The sequence below is a fragment of the Convolutriloba macropyga genome, chromosome 5 (genome assembly GCF_964194025.1).
Source record: "Convolutriloba macropyga chromosome 5, txConMacr16.3, whole genome shotgun sequence".
NCBI lineage: Eukaryota > Metazoa > Xenacoelomorpha > Acoela > Convolutidae > Convolutriloba > Convolutriloba macropyga.
This window is the reverse complement of record NC_134472.1, coordinates 32,980,873-32,987,773: the sequence shown is the minus strand read 5'-3', so window position 1 is coordinate 32,987,773 and position 6,901 is coordinate 32,980,873.

The following is a 6,901-nucleotide window of genomic DNA, read 5'->3' as shown; positions in this document are numbered from 1 at the left end:
TTGCCATTTTGAGAAAACATATAAATAATGGTAAAGATTGTGAAACTTAGTCAAATAAAGTCAGAATTAGCTTACGATATGCACGGTACACCAAAAGGATCTACACTGACACCTCGTTTTTTAATCTTCTTCATAAAATATTCTAAATAGTGCCGACGCGAAGCAACAAGTATTCGAGACAAAAATTTGAAAAACAGAAACCAAAGAAGAAAATCAGAGGTTTTTAAAGCAAACAAGTCAAATGGATCAAGAACCAAAAATTCCCGATAATCATTCAAAAAGGTGAAAATTTGGTTTAAACTTCGAAAATGTAGGTTTTAATTATTAGAGATAAACATCTTGAAAAATTGAATTTGTTAAAAAATCTGGGTATAATGGTTGACAAAAAATTGGGTTTTATTTAACATGCAGAGTGCGTGGCGAAGGAGGTTTTCTGTCTTGGTTTTCATTCTATAACATCAAAAACTGCTCAACAATCAATCAATTAATTCGTGTTCTCACAAAATGTATTCAAAACAATAATCGCAGAAGAACACTGTGAGTTTTCTACCTACAATAAAACCAATCGATCGAAAATGCCTAGAAAAATCGATCGAAAAAAATTTTGCAAGTTCAAAAAAAAAAAACAATGGCCCCATTGGTAGAAAAATATTTATTCAAAATCTGATAACTATGATGTATGAATTTCAGTATTTGCCATTTTGAGAAAACATATAGATAATGGTAAAGATTGTGAAACTTAGTCAAATAAAGTAAGAATTAGCTTACGATATGCACGGTACACCACAAGGATCTACACTGACACCTCGTTTTTTAATCTTCTTCATAAAATATTCTAAATAGTGCCGACGCGACGCAACAAGTATTCGAGACAAAAATTTGAAAAACAGAAAGCAAAGAAGAAAATCGGAGGTTTTTAAAGCAAACAAGTCAAATGGCTCAAGAACCAAAAATTCCCAATAATCATTCAAAAAGGTGAAAATTTGTTCTAAACTTCGAAAATGTAGGTTTTAATTATTAGAGATAAACACCTTGAAAAACTGAATGTGTCGAAAAATCTGGGTATAATGGTTGACAAATATTGGGTTTTATTTAACATGCAGAGTGCGTGGCGAAGGAGGTTTCTCTGTCTTGGTTTTCATTCTATAAACATCAAAAACTGCTCAGCAATCAATCAATTAATTCGTGTTCTCACAAAATGTATTCTAAACAATAATCGCAGAAGAACACTGTGAGTTTTCTACCTAAAATTTAACCAATCGATCGAAAATGCCTAAAAAATCGATCGAAAAAAAATTTTGCAAGTTCAAAAAAAACAATGGCCCCATTGGTAGAAAAATATTTATTCAAAATCTGATAACTATGATTTATGAATTCCAGTATTTGCCATTTTGAGAAAACATATAGATAATGGTAAAGATTGTGAAACTTAGTCAAATAAAGTAAGAATTAGCTTACGATATGCACGGTACACCACAAGGATCTACACTGACACCTCGTTTTTTAATCTTCTTCATAAAATATTCTAAATAGTGCCGACGCGAAGCAACAAGTATTCGAGACAAAAATTTGAAAAACAGAAAGCAAAGAAGAAAATCGGAGGTTTTTAAAGCAAACAAGTCAAATGGCTCAAGAACCAAAAATTCCCAATAATCATTCAAAAAGGTGAAAATTTGTTCTAAACTTCGAAAATGTAGGTTTTAATTATTAGAGATAAACACCTTGAAAAACTGAATGTGTCGAAAAATCTGGGTATAATGGTTGACAAATATTGGGTTTTATTTAACATGCAGAGTGCGTGGCGAAGGAGGTTTCTCTGTCTTGGTTTTCATTCTATAAACATCAAAAACTGCTCAGCAATCAATCAATTAATTCGTGTTCTCACAAAATGTACTCAAAACAATAATTGCAGAAGAACACTGTGAGTTTTCTACCTAAAATTTAACCAATCGATCAAAAATGCCTAAAAAATCGATCGAAAAAAATTTTGCAAGTTCAAAAAAAAACAATGGCCCCATTGGTAGAAAAATATTTATTCAAAATCTGATAACTATGATATATGAATTCCAGTATTTGCCATTTTGAGAAAACATATAGATAATGGTAAAGATTGTGAAACTTAGTCAAATAAAGTCAGAATTAGCTTACGATATGCACGGTACACCACAAGGATCTACACTGACACCTCGTTTTTTAATCTTCTTCATAAAATATTCTAAATAGTGCCGACGCGAAGCAACAAGTATTCGAGACAAAAATTTGAAAAACAGAAACCAAAGAAGAAAATCAAAGGTTTTTAAAGCAAACAAGTCAAATGGCTCAAGAATCAAAAATTCCCGATAATCATTCAAAAAGGTGAAAATTTGGTTTAAACTTCGAAAATGTAGGTTTTAATTATTAGAGATAAACATCTTGAAAAATTGAATTTGTTAAAAAATCTGGGTATAATGGTTGACAAAAAATTGGGTTTTATTTAACAAGCAGAGAGCGTGGCGAAGGAGGTTTCTCTGTCTTGGTTTTCAATCTATAAACATCAAAAACTGCTCAGCAATCAATCAATTAATTCGTGTTCTCACAAAATGTATTCTAAACAATAATCGCAGAAGAACACTGTGAGTTTTCTACCTAAAATTTAATCAATCGATCGAAAATGCCTAAAAAATCGATCGAAAAAAAATTTTGCAAGTTCAAAAAAAACAATGGCCCCATTGGTAGAAAAATATTTATTCAAAATCTGATAACTATGATTTATGAATTCCAGTATTTGCCATTTTGAGAAAACATATAGATAATGGTAAAGATTGTGAAACTTAGTCAAATAAAGTAAGAATTAGCTTACGATATGCACGGTACACCACAAGGATCTACACTGACACCTCGTTTTTTAATCTTCTTCATAAAATATTCTAAATAGTGCCGACGCGAAGCAACAAGTATTCGAGACAAAAATTTGAAAAACAGAAAGCAAAGAAGAAAATCGGAGGTTTTTAAAGCAAACAAGTCAAATGGCTCAAGAACCAAAAATTCCCAATAATCATTCAAAAAGGTGAAAATTTGTTCTAAACTTCGAAAATGTAGGTTTTAATTATTAGAGATAAACACCTTGAAAAACTGAATGTGTCGAAAAATCTGGGTATAATGGTTGACAAATATTGGGTTTTATTTAACATGCAGAGTGCGTGGCGAAGGAGGTTTCTCTGTCTTGGTTTTCATTCTATAAACATCAAAAACTGCTCAGCAATCAATCAATTAATTCGTGTTCTCACAAAATGTACTCAAAACAATAATTGCAGAAGAAAACTGTGAGTTTTCTACCTAAAATTTAACCAATCGATCGAAAATGCCTAAAAAATCGATCGAAAAAAATTTTGCAAGTTCAAAAAAAACAATGGCCCCATTGGTAGAAAAATATTTATTCAAAATCTGATAACTATGATATATGAATTCCAGTATTTGCCATTTTGAGAAAACATATAGATAATGGTAAAGATTGTGAAACTTAGTCAAATAAAGTCAGAATTAGCTTACGATATGCACGGTACACCACAAGGATCTACACTGACACCTCGTTTTTTAATCTTCTTCATAAATTATTCTAAATAGTGCCGACGCGAAGCAACAAGTATTCGAGACAAAAATTTGAAAAACAGAAACCAAAGAAGAAAATCAGAGGTTTTTAAAGCAAACAAGTCAAATGGCTCAAGAATCAAAAATTCCGATAATCATTCAAAAAGGTGAAAATTTGGTTTAAACTTCGAAAATGTAGGTTTTAATTATTAGAGATAAACATCTTGAAAAATTGAATTTGTTAAAAAATATGGGTATAATGGTTGACAAAAAATTGGGTTTTATTTAACAAGCAGAGTGCGTGGCGAAGGAGGTTTCTCTGTCTTGGTTTTCAAATCTATAAACATCAAAAACTGCTCAGCAATCAATCAATTAATTCGTGTTCTCACAAAATGTATTCAAAACAATAATCGCAGAAGAACACTGTGAGTTTTCTACCTAAAATTTAACCAATCGATCGAAAATGCCTAAAAAATCGATCGAAAAAAAATTTTGCAAGTTCAAAAAAAAAACAATGGCCCCATTGGTAGAAAAATATTTATTCAAAATCTGATAACTATGATATATGAATTCCAGTATTTGCCATTTTGAGAAAACATATAGATAATGGTAAAAATTGTGAAACTTAGTCAAATAAAGTAAGAATTAGCTTACGATATGCACGGTACACCACAAGGATCTACACTGACACCTCGTTTTTTACTCTTCTTCATAAAATATTCTAAATAGTGCCGACGCGACGCAACAAGTATTCGAGACAAAAATTTGAAAAACAGAAAGCAAAGAAGAAAATCGGAGGTTTTTAAAGCAAACAAGTCAAATGGCTCAAGAACCAAAAATTCCCAATAATCATTCAAAAAGGTGAAAATTTGTTCTAAACTTCGAAAATGTAGGTTTTAATTATTAGAGATAAACACCTTGAAAAACTGAATGTGTCGAAAAATCTGGGTATAATGGTTGACAAATATTGGGTTTTATTTAACATGCAGAGTGCGTGGCGAAGGAGGTTTCTCTGTCTTGGTTTTCATTCTATAAACATCAAAAACTGCTCAACAATCAATCAATTAATTCGTGTTCTCACAAAATGTACTCAAAACAATAATTGCAGAAGAACACTGTGAGTTTTCTACCTACAATAAAACTAATCGATCAAAAATGCCTAAAAAATCGATCGAAAAAAAAATTTTGCAAGGTTCAAAAAAAAAAACAATGGCCCCATTGGTAGAAAAATATTTATTCAAAATCTGATAACTATGATATATGAATTTCAGTATTTGCCATTTTGAGAAAACATATGGATAATGGTAAAGATTGTAAAACTTAGTCAAATAAAGTCAGAAATAGCTTACGATATGCACGGTACATTACAAGGTCTACACTGACACCTCGTTTTTTTTAATCTTCTTCATAAAATATTCTAAATAGTGCCGACGCGAAGCAACAAGTACTCAAGACAAAAATTTGAAAAACAGAAACCAACGAAGAAAATCAGATCTTTTTAAAGCAAACAAGTCAAATAGCTCAAGAACCAAAAATTCCCAAAAAATCTTTCAAAAAGGTGAAAATTTGGACAAAAAATTGGGTTTTATTTAACATGCAGAGTGCGTGGCGAAGGAGGTTTTCTGTCTTGGTTTTCATTCTATAAACATCAAAAACTGCTCAGCAATCAATCAATTAATTCGTGTTCTCACAAAATGCATTCAAAATAATAATCACAGAAGAACACTGTGAGTTTTCTACCTACAATAAAACCAATCGATCGAAAATGCCTAAAAAGAACTAAGAGCAAAATCTTTTCATGGTTAAAAACTTCTCCACGAAAATTTTCTAAACGGAAATCAGTTCATATTATCTGAAAGTAAATAAACGGTTTTTTTCGTTCAAAAACTATATTTCAAAAAAAATTACCAAATTGTTTTAAAAAATAATTTTCCGAACTGAGATTAAATTTTTTTTGAAAGGGTTTTGTTCCTGTGAGAACGCAGTAAATATTTGATGTTCACTCTAGTATTAGTATCTTTGAAGTTCACTCCTCTCTAAAATTTTGAGGCTCACTCCTCTTGTGGTAACCAACGTGAGTGGCTAAGTGGCCAACAACGAGAGAGGTAAGCTTCAGTTAACACTCGATTGCTGAGAAAACTGTATTCCTTGTTGCTCTCTCTAAGTCTGCATCATTCATATGATGTCAGTAGACGATATAGATATGAACCTGTACAAAGGTCACAAATAAAGGTTACAATGGTATATATATATATATATATATATATATATATATATATAGATATATATATATATATATATATATATATATATATATATATATATATATATATCATATATATATATATATATATATATATATATATATATATATGTATATACATATATATATATATATATATATAAATATATATATATATATATATATATATATATATAAATATAACAATATAATGGAGTAATAGCTTAGACTCCTTAGCAATATGAAGGTAAATGAAGGACGAATGTAACTTGTTTATGTAAACGTACTGCAATTGGCTGGGTTACAGTTATACTGAATAACTATGTTTCACACTTCTTCCCTCTCGAGAAAAGAAATATTGAACAACGATAATAAAGATAACAACGACAATGAAGATCAATAATGAGTAGATGCTTGAATTATGAATGATTATTTTATTGATATTCGTATTGTGGGAATCTGTCCAAATAAACTGTGCTCTACTCTTTAACAATTCGCAAAAAGATTTGCATAATTTTTCCAGATTTGGGATAAATTTTGTGACGTGGTGTACGCTGCCTGGGAAAGATTTCAATAGCTTTGCAGTTTTTGGACGTTTTAGTTTACTTAGTGCTGACGTTTTTGAAATTGTAGGGCGGATTCCTGTTTGAGTTATGTCATGACCGGGCCAGACTATTTCACTTTCGAGGAAGTGGCATTTTTAAGATTTGTGGCATAATTTTCTTGATCTAATTTTTTAAGACATTTGTAAACTACTTCAAGATGTTCTGATTGTGAACTTTTTGAGATGATAATTATATCGTCTAGGAAACAATAAGTGTCTGATAGGCCAACTAATGTTGAGTCTAGTGCTTTTTGAAAATCTGCAGGCATATCTGTTAGGCCATTGAATCCTGTTAAAAATCTGTACGTTCCTGTGGCTTCTCCACTTACCAAATTAAAATTACAGTGTATAGCAGTGTCTGGATGTAGTGGGATTTGGCTATAGGCATGCTTTAAATCAATCGTTCTGAACCAATCTTGTCCTTCTACCCTTTTACTTTGTGATTTCGTTTGAAAGTGAATCGATTAGGCATTCGATATTCATTTGGT